At 41.4% G+C, this 13,808-nt stretch overlaps 1 protein-coding gene across 3 annotated transcripts in view; it reads left to right on the forward strand.

Moving 5' to 3' along the window:
* Positions 1-13,808, forward strand: part of CNNM2 (cyclin and CBS domain divalent metal cation transport mediator 2) — a 166,788-nt gene that overhangs the window by 96,768 nt on the left and 56,212 nt on the right. The window lies entirely within an intron of this gene.

Genomic DNA, 13,808 nt, shown 5'->3' on the forward strand with positions numbered 1-13,808 from the left:
TGTGGTTAAGTACTGAACCCTTTCTTGGACCCTATCAGATCCAAAGAACATTCTCCAGTGCTATCAAATCTTTGGAGAGAAAGTTTACCATAGCCTTTCCTTCCTTCTCTTTCCTTTTCCTATCTTGCTTCAAACATAGAAAGAAGTACAATATGAAATAAGTAAGCCTTTTTGGGCAGTTTTTTCATTCCTTAGCTGAGATTAGAAGAGTGTGCTGCAAAAGACTTTCATAAAATTGAATAGGTAACATAGCAAAATAAGCTACAGTGTGGATCTTGGAATCAGACAGACTTGAATTGTAGTTCTATGTGCCTCTAAGCTGTATAATCTTTGATATTTAATATTTATAAAATGAGGATAATAATTCATAGGGCCCTTTTCTACAAAAGGAAACTGTTTTTGTCAAATCCAGACACCTTCAAAGGAAGGATAAAAACGCAGGGAATGTTAGTTCCTTTTTAAGTCTGTTTTGTGATTTATAAAATGGGATAAATAATCTCTTCTTCACAAGTTCTTGGAATAATTAAGATATACAAACACATTGGCATGCAGAGCACCCTCAATAATTGTGAATTATTTTTACTGTTACTGCAGTCATTTGATGTCTGTTGAAGGAATTATAGTCTGCATGGACTTACTGTGCACTGGAAGGAAGGGAAATCTGCTACCTGGTGGGTTAAAGCATTTTGCTTTAAAAGGTCGTTAGTAGAAGGCAGGCTGAGTGCTGGGTGCACTCAGGTGTGACTGACTGCAGGACACCAAGAAGAATTGGGGTTTGAAGTAACAGCTCCCTTTATCCAAGCCGAAAACTGTGACGCAAACAGTGCTTTCTAAATTGCTGTGAATGGAACAACCTATTAGGGAAAGTTTCCATCTGGAGTACTGGTAATGAACTCAAATGAGAGTAAACTGCTGGAAAATTGCAAAAGCAATGGAAAATAAAAAGGGTGCCTATATTGAAGGAGTTGAGGTTGTATTATACTTTAGTTCAGAAACAAGTTTTGGTGACTGGAAAAAGTTTAAGTAATTAATTCTAGAGTAAACTGTGTTAGATTAAATTTATTGGAGGGACATCTCAAATTCTGTGTTAAATCTGTGTAATTCTAGATCTAGGGTCAAGATTTAGATGAGCTATCATCGTCTAATCCCAATAGAAATTCCCTTAAGACAATTAGGACCTGAGAGACTCCTAGAGTAAGTAAGAACCATTCCAAATTGTAAGAAACAGTATTTTCTGACTGTATAAAATCTTGTTTTTCATTGGCCTGTTTATCTTTGCCCCTGCCATTTATCATGTTGGTTCTCTTTACGCATTACAGCTTGAAAGTCACACCCTGATAGCTAGAATTTTAGACTTTTCAGTTAAATTCAGGCAATATTAATTGCATGCCTGTTGGGTACCAGGCAGCATGCTAAATGTTAGGCATATAAAGACAAGACATTGTCCTTGCCCTCAAAGTATGCATAGCCTTGGCAGGTGATATCAGTGATACTAACGATTGTGATAGTCTAGCTAACATTGATGAAGCACCTGCAATTTACTCAATAACAGTTCTTGGTGCTTTGTATATATTAACTCAGTCCTCACAAGGGTCTTGATATAGGTATTAATAGTATTATTTCATTTTACAAATAGAGACCCTGAGGCACAAAAATTCGAGTAACTTGCCTAAGGTCAAGCGGGTGAGAATTTTGAGCAAAGCCCTCAATTCTGCTATGCCAGACAGTTCCTGAGTTATTTATGCTTTGATCAGAGCTTAGCTTATTAAAATTATGATTTTTAAAAGCCCACTTTTCTTTAAACCTTAAATACACTTAAAAATCCAATGAAAAATTTAGTTGGGTGTTAATATTAAAAATGCCTATTTTTTTGTTTTTTGACTGATGCTCAAGCGCTTTTACGTTTGACAGATGAAATTCCTGTATTAAATACCATTTACAGGCTGGGTGCAGTGGCTCATGCCTATAATCCTAGAGCTTTGGGAGGCTGAGGTGGGAGGATCAGTTGAACCCAGCAGTTCAGGGCTGCAGTTATCTATGATTGTGCCACTGCACTCCAGCCTGGGTGGCAGAGCACTACCCTGTCTCTTAAAAAAAAAAAAAAAAAAAGTTATAAACTTGACTAGAATTCCTTAAACATTTCAAAACATGCTTACAAATTTAATATATCTGATATCCCCAGGCACTTCAAACTTCTTCCAATAAATCAACTACATAACTTTAATAAGTCAAATAGTCTCTTAAGAATTTTAAACATTTGAAAAGCCAGAACATTTACTCATGAGTTTAATGGTTACAAAAATGATGATTACGCTTGCTTAAATACAACTTATACAAATATATCACTACCATTTATTCATTCAGGGGTTACAGATTTAACCAAGGTGGACAAAATTACCATTTCGAACCTGCTATAGAGTTTTGGGGGTGGAGATTTAGGACTGGGTCAATAACTTTGAGGCTTGTTTATTGGGCTAAGCTCTTTCATAGTGATGGGATTGTCCAAGCCTGTACCTCTTGTGCTTACCCAGTTTTTGACCACAATCTCTTACCTGCTCTAGAGGGGATGGAATTCTGCAGACCTTACCCAAACTGTGTCTTTACTGACTGATTTGCACTGATAGAACTGTGTCTAATAAATACTCATGTAATAATTTGGGTTGATTGATATATAACACTTTTTACAAATTATTGGAAACTCATGTATGTCATAATTCCATACCGAGGACCATCTCTAGCACAAATAGTACCTTTGTGTGAATTCACAGAAGGGTGCCCGGCCAGGTGCGGTGGCTCACGCCTGTAATCACAGAACTTTAGAAGGCCAAGGAGGGCAGATCGCTTGACATAGGGAGTTCGAGACCAGCCTGGCAAATGTGGTGAAACCCCATGTCTACTAAAAATACAAAGATTAGCCAGGCGTAGTGCTGCATGTCTGTAATCCCAGCTACTCGGGAGGGAGGCTGAAGCAGGAGAATCGCTTGAACCCAGGAGGTAGAAGTTCCAGTGAGCTGAGATCATGCCACTGCACTCCAACCTGGGCAAGAGAGCAAGACTCCATCTCAAAACAAACAAACAAACAAACAAAAAAAACAAAAAAAAAAACTCAGAAAGGTGCCCCTCTAGGTAGATGAATTACAAAAGCTCAAAGTTCAGCTCACCCCAGGCCTGGCTGGATTTTAATCTCTACTTGCCCCCTTACAGCTTTTAAGATTTCTCCCCTTTTAAGTACCATTAAGACTGATGAATCTTAACTGAATTGTCAGATTGCCATTTGAGCCTTTAAACTGGCTCCTTTGTAGACTTTCTGACAGAAACAAGATCTAGCCTCATCTAGATTCCCGCGCCCCCAACCTCCTCGCTTCCCCCAAGACTAGAATCAGCTATTCTCCGTGGAGCCAGTTGCTTTCGTGGTAGAATAGTATTAGATACTGTTAGATACATTAGTGATTTCATTGCATATCAATTTTTTCCATTGGATTACTGATACAGTTCTCTAGTGACAAAGCTCTAAAAGATCTTTTTTTAATGAGTCATGGTGTTTCCAGTGTAATTTTAATCCTTTAAAAATCTTTTCAATATTTCAATATTTCAAAATATTGAAAAGATTTTTAAAGGACTTATTTAAGTCCTACTATGTGGCAGACAGCATTCCAGGCACAGAGGAGATGGCATTGAATCAGGTCATGTCCCTGCCTTCATGGATTCAGTATCTAAGTGGGGAGCAGACAAGCCTTACATCTATCCCCCACTTATTTTTGAGCCACAAGCTTGTTTCCTGTGTCATTTGCAATACTTATTTGCCAGTTTTGATATATGCTGCCATGCCAAGCAGTGTGATTAAATTACAGTGTCATCTAAACTTTCTATGATGTAACTGGATGTGTATTAACCAATTCGATCCTGGTCTTGCAGCCAGGCTTCGTTTGTAATCATTCAGTGCCTACTTGATGATCCTTCTATAGTTCAAGCATTCAATAGGGAAGACAGCGAATGGAGGCCAGTTCTTCACATTGCCTCACTCTTGCCCGTAGCCTCCTTTCCTGGGTGTTACTCCTCAGACGCTCTGCCGGCCCCTGCTGCTTCCTGCCCTGTTGTTTGTTTCTTCCTTTTGTTTCCTCCATCCAAAAGCCCCAATCTCACTGTAACATAGGGCTTTTTTGGGGGGGGGGGGGGCGGTACTTTGTCATGTAGTTTTGTTTCCTTTTTCTTTTTTTTTTCTTTTTTTAACCAGGTTAAAAAAGGTGAATCAAACATTTTTCTCTTTCAGGTTCTCTTCAAGCCTGGTGTTAAGTTCCCTCAGTGGGGTGGGTATTTGTGAGGCCCAACAATACTTGGAAAGGTTTTATTCCTTAAGCTTGGTGGTAAGAACGTGGATGTTTGTTTTCTTTTACACTGTTTGTCATTTCTGAAATCTTTTGTAATAACTTAATGTTTTAATGTTCTGGTCTGATAACTTCTGGAGGAGTGGCAAAAGATGGATTATTAACAGCTAGTAGACGAATGCATGAAGACGTATGATGGAGGATGTCATTAGGTGCCTACTATGTGGCAGACGGCGTTCTAGGCACGGAGGAGACAGCAGTGAATCAGGTCATGTCCCTGCCTTCTTGGTTTCAGTGTCTAAGTGGGGAGCAGACTAAGCAAATAAATACGAACCAAAACATCAGATGCTGGCAGGTGGTATGTATGGCAGAGAAAGGGCATAGCGACTGGGCAGGGGAACTGTTTTAGATGGTGGTCAGCAAAGGCCTTGTGAGGAGGTGACATTTGAGCAGAGACCTGAATGAAGTGGGGGATAATGAGTGTGAACATGTGGGGAAGAGCTGTCCAGAAGTGGGGACAGGAGGAGCAAAGACTCTTCTTGGATAGGACTGTGTTTGATAAACAGCGAGAAGTGCCCAGAGAAAGGCAAGCCAGGCTGGGCACAGTGGCTCACACCTGTAATCCCAGCGCTTTGGGAGGCTGAGGCAGGTGGATCACCTGAGGTCAGGAATTCAAGACCAACCTGGCCAACGTGGTGAAACCCTGTCTCTACTAAACATACAGATTAGCTAGGCATGGTAGTGGGCGCCTGTAATCCCAGCTACTCGGGAGGCTGAGGCAGGAGAATCACTTGAGCCTGGGAGGCGGAGGTTGCAGTGAACCAAGTTAGCACCATTGCTCTCCAGCCTGGGGGACAGAGCAAGAATCTGTCTCAAAAAAAAAAAAGGCAAGCCGCCAGGCCAAAATCAGTGGGCTGTGGCACCGTAAAGATCCTCACGTGCCGCTCTAGGGGGGAGGTTTGGGAGAGTTTTGAGCAGGGGAGTGACAGAATCTTACCCTTTAGAAAAGATTACTTTGGCTATTCTGCAAAGGACTTACTGTGGAGAGCAGGGGTGAGACAAAGAGATCAGTAAGCTGTTGTAATTCAGGGGAGAAAGAATAGTGACTTGGACCAAGAGGGTAGAGGTATGGGTATGGTGAGAAAAAATCAGATTCTGGATAGAAAAAGAGAAGAGGTAAGGATGAGGCTTAGGTTTTTGGCTTGAACAACTGGGTAGATGTAAATGCATCCTTCCCCTCCTTAAAGGAGGAACAGATTTAGAGAAAGAAAGTGTGATATGCTTGGTAGACAGCCAGTGGAGATACTAAGTAGGCAATTGGATGTATAAATCCAGAATTCAGAGGAATGATCTGGAGGGAGACATAAAAGATCACCAGCAGATAGATAATGAAAACTTTGAGACAAAATGAGATTATTACTCAAATGAAGAAGTATAGACAGAAGAAAAGAGCTCCAAAAGTAGAGGTTCAAGAGTGCTCTGATTTTTAGAGGTCAGAAATGAGGAACTAACACAGGATTGAGGTGGAATCTCCACTAAGGAGAACCAGGAAAATATGGTGGAAGCAAAGTAAATACACTCTTCTTTCCTTTTTTTTTTTTTGAGATGGAGTCTCCCTCTCACACTCACTGCAACCTCCAACTCCCAACTCCCAGGTTCAAGTGATTCTCCTCCCTCAGCCCCCCGAGTAGCTGGGATTATAGGCATGAGCCACCACGCTCAGCTAATTTTTGTATTTTTAGTAGAGATGGGGTTTCACCATGTTGGCCAGGATGGTCTCAATCTCCTGACCTTGTGATCTACCACCTCAGCCTCCCAAAGTGCTGGGATTACAGGTGTGAGCTGCTGTACCTGGCCTGTTTACTCCTTTCTTAAAAGGATATTTATGGCTGGGTGCAGTGGCTCACGCCTGTAATCCCAACACTTTGGGAGGCTGAGGCAGGCAGATCACTTGATCCCAGGAGTTAGAGACCAGCCTGGGCAGCACGGCGAGATCCCATCCCTACTAAAAATACAAAAACTTATTCAGGTGTGGTGGCATACACCTGTAGTCCCAGTTACTCAGGAGGCTGAGTTGGGAGGATCATCTGAGCCAGGGAGGTTGAGACTGCAGTAAGCCATGATAGCACCACTGCACTCCAGCCTGGGCAACATAGACCCTGTCTCAAAAAAAAAAAAAGAGTAATGAAATACTGAACAAGATGAGGGCTAAGAATCATTGTATTTAGCAAAATGAGAGGTCATGGAGATCACAAGAGGGGTTCTATTGGACAAGACTAATTTGGAGCATGTGGAAGAGAAATGAAAGTTGAGCAAGTGAGGACAGTGAATAGAGACAGCTCTCCTAAGGCTTTTGCTGTAAAGAGAAGTAAAGTAGAGCGATAGCAGGAACCAGATAGGGGACATGGAGAAGTTTTTCATTTTTAAAGATGGGAGGTATTTCAGCCTTTGGGTGTGCTAATGCAGATTATCTGGGAGAGGAAAGCCTGTAATGATGGAGGCGTCTCACCATGTAGCACTCTGTGGCCTCCTTCCAATCCTGTGGAGGTAGCAGTTAAGGGAAGGAATAGTTTTACCAGAAGCAACTATTAAACATATGATAGTATGAATCATTGGAAACAATGGAAATATCTAACACAGAGGAATTAAATACACTGTTCTATAGCCATAATTGTTAAATATGCATAAATTGAACTATTCAGCCACTAAAAATTGTAATAAGGTTCTATATTGATATGAAAAGACTTTCAAGACTTAAGTGAAAGAGGTAATTTTTGTGAAAAAAATATGTAAGACACACACACTTTGGAAAAAAATGCCTGAAAGGTAGTATTATGAATGATTTTTCAATTTTTCCATTAGGTTCTAATTGTTTTCCAAATTACTCCCCCATGGATTCTCTACAACGAACATGTGTTACTCGTGTTTTTTTTTTTTTTTTTTTTTGAAGTTATTAGTATGTCAGTGAGTTCAACTCTTTCATAGCAATTATAAAATATATCTATATTTTGACTTTTTAAGCCATTTTATTTCAGGTTTTCAATCTTGCAATTTTTGCTCTTTTTTTTTTTTTTTTTTTTTTTTCTGAGACAGGCTTGCTCTGTCACCTGGACTAGAAATGCAATGGTACTATCTCAGCTCACTGCAACCTCTGCCTCCTGAGTTCAAGCGATTCTCCTGCCTCAGTCTCCCTAGTAGCTGGGATTACAGACACCCACCACCATGCCCAGCTAATTTTTGTATTTTTAGTAGAGATGAGGTTTCACCATGTTGGCCAGGCTGGTCTCAAACTCCTGACCTCAGGTGATCCGCCTGCCTCAGCCTCCCAAAGTGCTAGGATTACAGGCATGAGCACTTTTGAATTCTTGTTTTGAGCATTGGGTTATATTAATTAATCCATTCAATAAATATTTAATCAGTATTTTCCATGGGTTGATAACTGTTTTAAGCTTTGGGAATGCAACAATAAACAATAACAGATGAGAATCCCTGCCCTAGTAGAACTTTCTTTCTAGTGGGATATAAAATAATAAACAAGATAAAAGTATAAAATTCATATTGTGTCTTAGGTAGTGAGTTGGATTTAAGCCAGGTTGTGGTGTGGCCAAGCAAATAAGATGAGGTGAGAGGGGAAAGGGAGTTGAGGGTCTGATTAGAATTACTGACAGTAGAATGAATGAAAGCAGATTGGGAAGGGGCGAAGGGCATGAGGGTATAGGAACAGTGGATTGAAAACCAGGCAAAGGCTTGTTGGAATTGGGTACTAACAGGAGGGATCTGTAAAGATATAGGTAGTGGCCGGAGAGGGGATGTTTGGAAGTGAGATAATGGATAGGTTGTAGTAATTGTGAATGACAAGGTCAATGGAGTGATCATAGAAGAGAGTGACTAAGTTAAGATTGAAAATATAAAACATGAGAAGAGAGACCTTTGCTTCTCCCTATGGTGGAATAACAGGGCCCAGATTTTATGCCCTTTTCTTAACAAAGAAACTATGCAGAATATCCTGAAACAGTGGTTTTTAGACACTAGACAACAGGCAAGGCAGGAGAGAAGGCAGTGCTTGGGAGAAAAGTGAGCCCTGTGATTGTCCCAGCTGACCAACTGGAGATCACAGGGCAAGGAGGGACAGGCTAAATGGAGCCCTACAGCCTCCCTGACAAAGGAGACAGAGTGGAGAATGTAAGGAGACCAAAGAGAGTAGAATTCCCAGAACCTTGGAAGAATGCACTGCACACCTCCCAGAGAACTGCGGCGCATTCCTGAGTCTTCAGCAGAGTCCCGTCGAGTGTGTGTGTGTGAGGAGACCACCAAGGCTGCTGAAAAATAAGGGATGGCCTTGGAGTCCCGGGCTTCTTGTGGTGAGTCAGTGAAGTTAGTCCTGATGGTGCTAAGACAGACAATAATGGAGAGGCTGTGAGTATTGAGGGGCAGGGGGAGGAGTGGTCTTGCCCGAAACGCCAGAGTTCTGGCGCTTCCACTCGATTTTGACAATGAATGAGACCTGTAGGGTGATAGTCTTGCTCCCACAGTTCCCTCTTGACTTCTGCTGCTTCCCTTGACTCCTGCTGTAGGAAACATGGAGTCCTGCCGAGAGTTGGACTTCATTGTTAATCATCCGGATTAAAGGATAACATTGTCGGTGTCCTCCTTTTTCTATGGACTCTTTCCCGCAGAAGAATACAACTCTATGGTTTCAAAACAGGAGTCATTGAACAAAATATTTTCTAGCAAATTTTTGAGAAAATACTGGTTCCTTTAGATAAGAATTACTTCTGCCGTGTATGTGTGAATATATATATGTGTATGTATATGTAGTAATCTCAGCCAAAGATAGTTGCCTATGGTTAGATCAATTCCTGGTAAAGAAGGTTTTGAATTAGAATTCTTTAAGGTCAGAGGAGAGTTCTCTTCATCTTTGATGAATGTATTTAAGTGAGACGTGGCATTCTGAGTGAGTGAAAGCGTCATATGAATTTCATCATGGGACTGAAGCAGCCACAATTCTGACTTCTTATATAAACAGACCTGTGAAACTGTAGCTTCTACCACGTCAGCTGGGCATGCTGATTTGGAACTTTTTCTTAGGGTTTGTAGTTGTTGAGATGACCTTTTAGATTTTGGATCAGGTTAGGAAATGATAGTAATAGAAGGTTCTTAGTAAGTTAGTCATCATTTCATGTGCCAGGCATTGTGCTGAGTATTTTATATGTAATTTATTTAATCTTCAAAGCAGCTCTTTGAGGAAGATCCTATCATACTTTGTTTCCTGTGTTTAAACTCTCTTCTTCATCCCCTATTGTCAGCTGGTGACCTTATAGACAAGGTGTCCCCCTGCTATGGTCTGGATCCAGTGACGTTAGAACTGGATCCTATACCGGCTTAAGAAACTGATTGTGCTTATCTCTTTCCAACTCTGTTTAGTGACACTGTGTTAATAACTTGGGATCAGCCATGGTAGGAATACTTACACCATGGAAATTGCCAAATGCTACAAATCAGCTTTTTCCAGAGAGCTGGCTGTTAAACATTTATCATCACACCACCTTCTGGGTCCTCTCCTGTCTTACCCTTAGTTGGTTCGTGTATTAGTCCATTTGCATCGCTGTAAAGGAATACCTGAGACTGGGTAATTTATAAAGAAAAAAGGTTTATTTTGGCATACGGTTCTGCAGGCTGTACAGGAAGCATGGCGCTGGCATCTTGAGGGTCTCAGGAAGTTTACGATCATGGCAAAAGGCAAAGGGGGAGCAGACGTATCACATGGCAAGAGAGAGAGCAAGAGAAAGGAGGAGGAGGTCCAGACTCTTTATTTTTTTTGAGACAGGGTCTTACTGTGGTTGCCCAGGCTGGAGTGCAGTGGCATGATTTCAGTTCACTGCAGCCTTGACCTCCCGGGCTCAGGTGATTCTCCCACCTCAGCCTCTCGAGTAGCTGGGATTACAGGTGCACACCACCACACTTGGCTAATTTTTTGTATTTTTTTTAGTAGAGAGGGGGCTTCGCCATATTGCCCAAGCTGGTCTTGAACTCCTGGACTCAAGCAATTCACCTGCCTTAGCCTCCCAGAGTGCTGGGATTACAGGCATGAACTGCCATGCCCATCAAGGTCCCAGACTCTTTTAAATGATCAGATCTTGGGTGAACTGAGCAAGAACTTGCCCAACACTGGGCCTGGCGTGGTGGGTCACGCCTATAATCCCAACACTTTGGGTGGCCGATGGCAGGTGGATCACCTGAGGTCAGGAGCTCGAGACCAGCCTAAACCAAAGTGGTGAAACCCCATCTCTACTAAAAATAGAGGGTGTGGCATGGTGGTGAGTACCTGTAATCCCAGCTACTCAGGAGGCTGAGGCAGGAGAATTGCTTGAACCTGGGAGGCGGAAATTTTAGTGAGCCAAGATCATGCCATTGCACTCCAGCCTGGGCAACAAGAGTGAAACTCTGTCCCCCCAACCCCATCCCCCCAAAAAAAGAACTCACCCAACACCAACTGAATAGCACTAAGCCATTCATGAGGAATCCACCCCCATGATCCAGTACCTCTCACTAGGCCCCATTTCCAACATTGGGGATCACATTTCAACAAGAGATTTGGAGGGGACACACATCCAGACCATGTGATTTCCATTAAACAATAAAGTCAGCAAAAGGATGGAATCATTAAAAATTATATATACACCCTAAATATTATTTTGAAATAAAACAAATTTGCAATCATTTGACAAACTTGTTTTAATTATAAAAATGTGCAAAAATGTAAACATTGAGATTAGTATAATGAATATACATATATCTTTTAGAATATACATATAATTTTTAATTTTTTGAACCATTTCAAAGAAAGTTACAGATACCATACTTTATCCTGAACTGTTTTTGCATACTTCTCCCACACAATCCTAATTCCATCATCACTCTTAAGAAAATTAGGTTACCCTAAAATCATTGACTACTCTCTCCATATTCACATTTTCCCAATTGTCCCACAAATGTCATTTATAGTTGGTTTTCTTCTAACAAGGATGCAATCAAGATTTTTGCATTGCATTGTGATATTATGCTTTTTTTGGTCTCGTTAAAGCTAGAATAATTCCTCTCATTTTTTCATGACATTGAGTATTTTTTCCATGATATTGACTTTTTAATAAGTTTAAAGTATATATAAAAGTAGAGAAAATAGACAATAAACCACAATATACCCATTACCAATTCAATAAATATCATGGCTTTGTTATATTGGTTTCATTTATCTTTTTTCTTTGCAAAAATATTTCAGAACAGATTCAAGACATATCATTTCTTGCCTCATAAGTCTAAGCAATGAAGTCATCTTGTGATGTAACCAAATACAGTACTGTGATAATACCAAGCAAAATTGATTTTTATTTTTATTTTTATTTTTTTTTGAGATGGAGTCTCGCTCTGTCGCCCAGGCTGGAATGCGGTGGCGTGATCTCGGCTCACTGCAATCTCCGCCTCCCGGGTTCAAGCGATTCTCCTGCCTCAGCCTCCCGAGTAGCTGGGACTACAGGTGCGTGCCACCATGCCTGGCTAGTTTTTAGTATTTTTAGTAGAGATGGGGGTTTCACCGTGTTAGTCAGGATGGTCTTGATCTCCTGACCTCGTGATCGACCGGCTTCAGCCTCCCAAATTGCTGGGATTACAGGCGTCAGCCACCGCGCCCAGCCGATATTGGCTTTTTAAAGAAACCAAGCTAGTTGTTTTGTAGAGTGCCCTACATTTGGGGCTTGTATGATTGTTTTGTCATTGTATCATTTAACTCATTTCTCTATCCCCTGTATTTCCTGTACGCTGGAAGCTAGATCCAAACTCCTGACTAGATTAAACACCTTCATCAATAATACTTTATAAAGGATGAAATATATTTTGGTGTGCAATACTTTAGGTGGTACATATGGTCTGGTTATCCACTATTAATGATTTTAAATTTGATCACTTGATTAAGGTGGTGACTGCAGTTGGCTCCATTCTATTTTATTTATTTTTTATTTTTATTTTGAGACAGAGTCTCGCCCTGTCGCCCAGGCTGGAGTGCAGTGGCGCGATCTCTGCTCACTGCAACCTCCAACTCCCTGGTTCAAGCGATTCTCCTGCCTCAGCCTCCTAAGTAGCTGGGATTACAGGCATGTGCCAGCATGCCTGGCTAATTTTTGTATTTTAGTAGAGATGGGGTTTCACTGTGTTGGCCGGGATGGTCTTGATCTGCTGACCTTGTGATCCACCCACCTCGGCCTCCCAAAGTGCTGGGATTACAGGCGTGAGCCACCATGCCCAGCCAAGTTGGCTCTGTTCTAGAGATAAGCTTTCTTCTTTGGGATTAGCAATGATCTGTGGAGTGATACTTTGGCACCACACAAATACTATTTTCTCCATCAACCTCTCCCCGTAATAGTTTTAGCATCTGTTAATGTTCTTTGCCTGAATCAATACATTTCAGCAGGCATTGGAAGATGGTGTTGCCATTCTTCTGAAGTAGGACCCGGGCATTTTCTTTGAGTTGGGCTTACTGATTGGTGTTTCATACAATTGTGCATAAATCACATCCGTAATATATCTTCTCTAAGTTATCCAAATCTTCTCTAAATCTGAGTTTTCATTTCAAGTGGAACAAGCAATGCAAAGCATTTTCAAAGCAATACAAGTGCAGAATCTTTCTAGATTTGTTTTCTGTTACCCCCTCCTAATTCAATAGCAGGGATTTTTTTGTTTAACAACCTGTTTTTACTGATTGTTTCTGAAGGATTCATCATAATGTTTGCTGTGGGTTGAATGTGTCTCACAAAGTTTATATGGTGAAACTTAATCTCCAATGCAAACACTGGGAGATGGGGGTCTAATAAGAGGTGATTGGGTCATCAGGTTCCTCATGAATGGATTGGTGTCATTATGGAGTTAGGTTAGTTATTGTGAGAATGGGCTTGTTATAGAAGCAAGTTCAGTCCCTTCTTGCTCTCTTGCCCTTCTGCCATGGGATGACACAGCATGAAGGCCCTTGCCAGATGTGGGCCCCTCAATCTTGCACTTCCCAGCCTCCAAACTGTAAGAAATCTGTTCTTCATAAATTAACCAGTCTTGGGTATTGCGATGTAGCAGCACAAAATGGACTGAGACAGTGTCCATAGAAACAACTTTTCTATTCTCTTAAGTTTTTCTAATACTTTAAATTACATAATTGCAGCATCAAGTACACATGTCATAAATATTTTTGGAGGCTGGGAGTGGTGGCTCATGCCTGTAATCCCAGCACTTTGGGAGGCCAAGGCGGGTGGCTCGCTTGAGCTCAGGAGTTTGAGACCAGCCTGGGCAACATGGCAAAACTGTGTCCCTACAAAAAATATAAAATTTAGCTGGGCATGGTTGCACACACCTGTAGTCTCAGCTACTCTAAGAGGCTGAGGTGAGAGAATTGCTGGAGCCCAGGAGGTCGAGGTTGCAGTGAGCCGTGATCGTGCCACTGCA

The sequence above is a fragment of the Pongo pygmaeus genome, chromosome 8 (assembly GCF_028885625.2).
Source record: "Pongo pygmaeus isolate AG05252 chromosome 8, NHGRI_mPonPyg2-v2.0_pri, whole genome shotgun sequence".
Classification (NCBI taxonomy): Eukaryota; Metazoa; Chordata; class Mammalia; order Primates; family Hominidae; genus Pongo; species Pongo pygmaeus.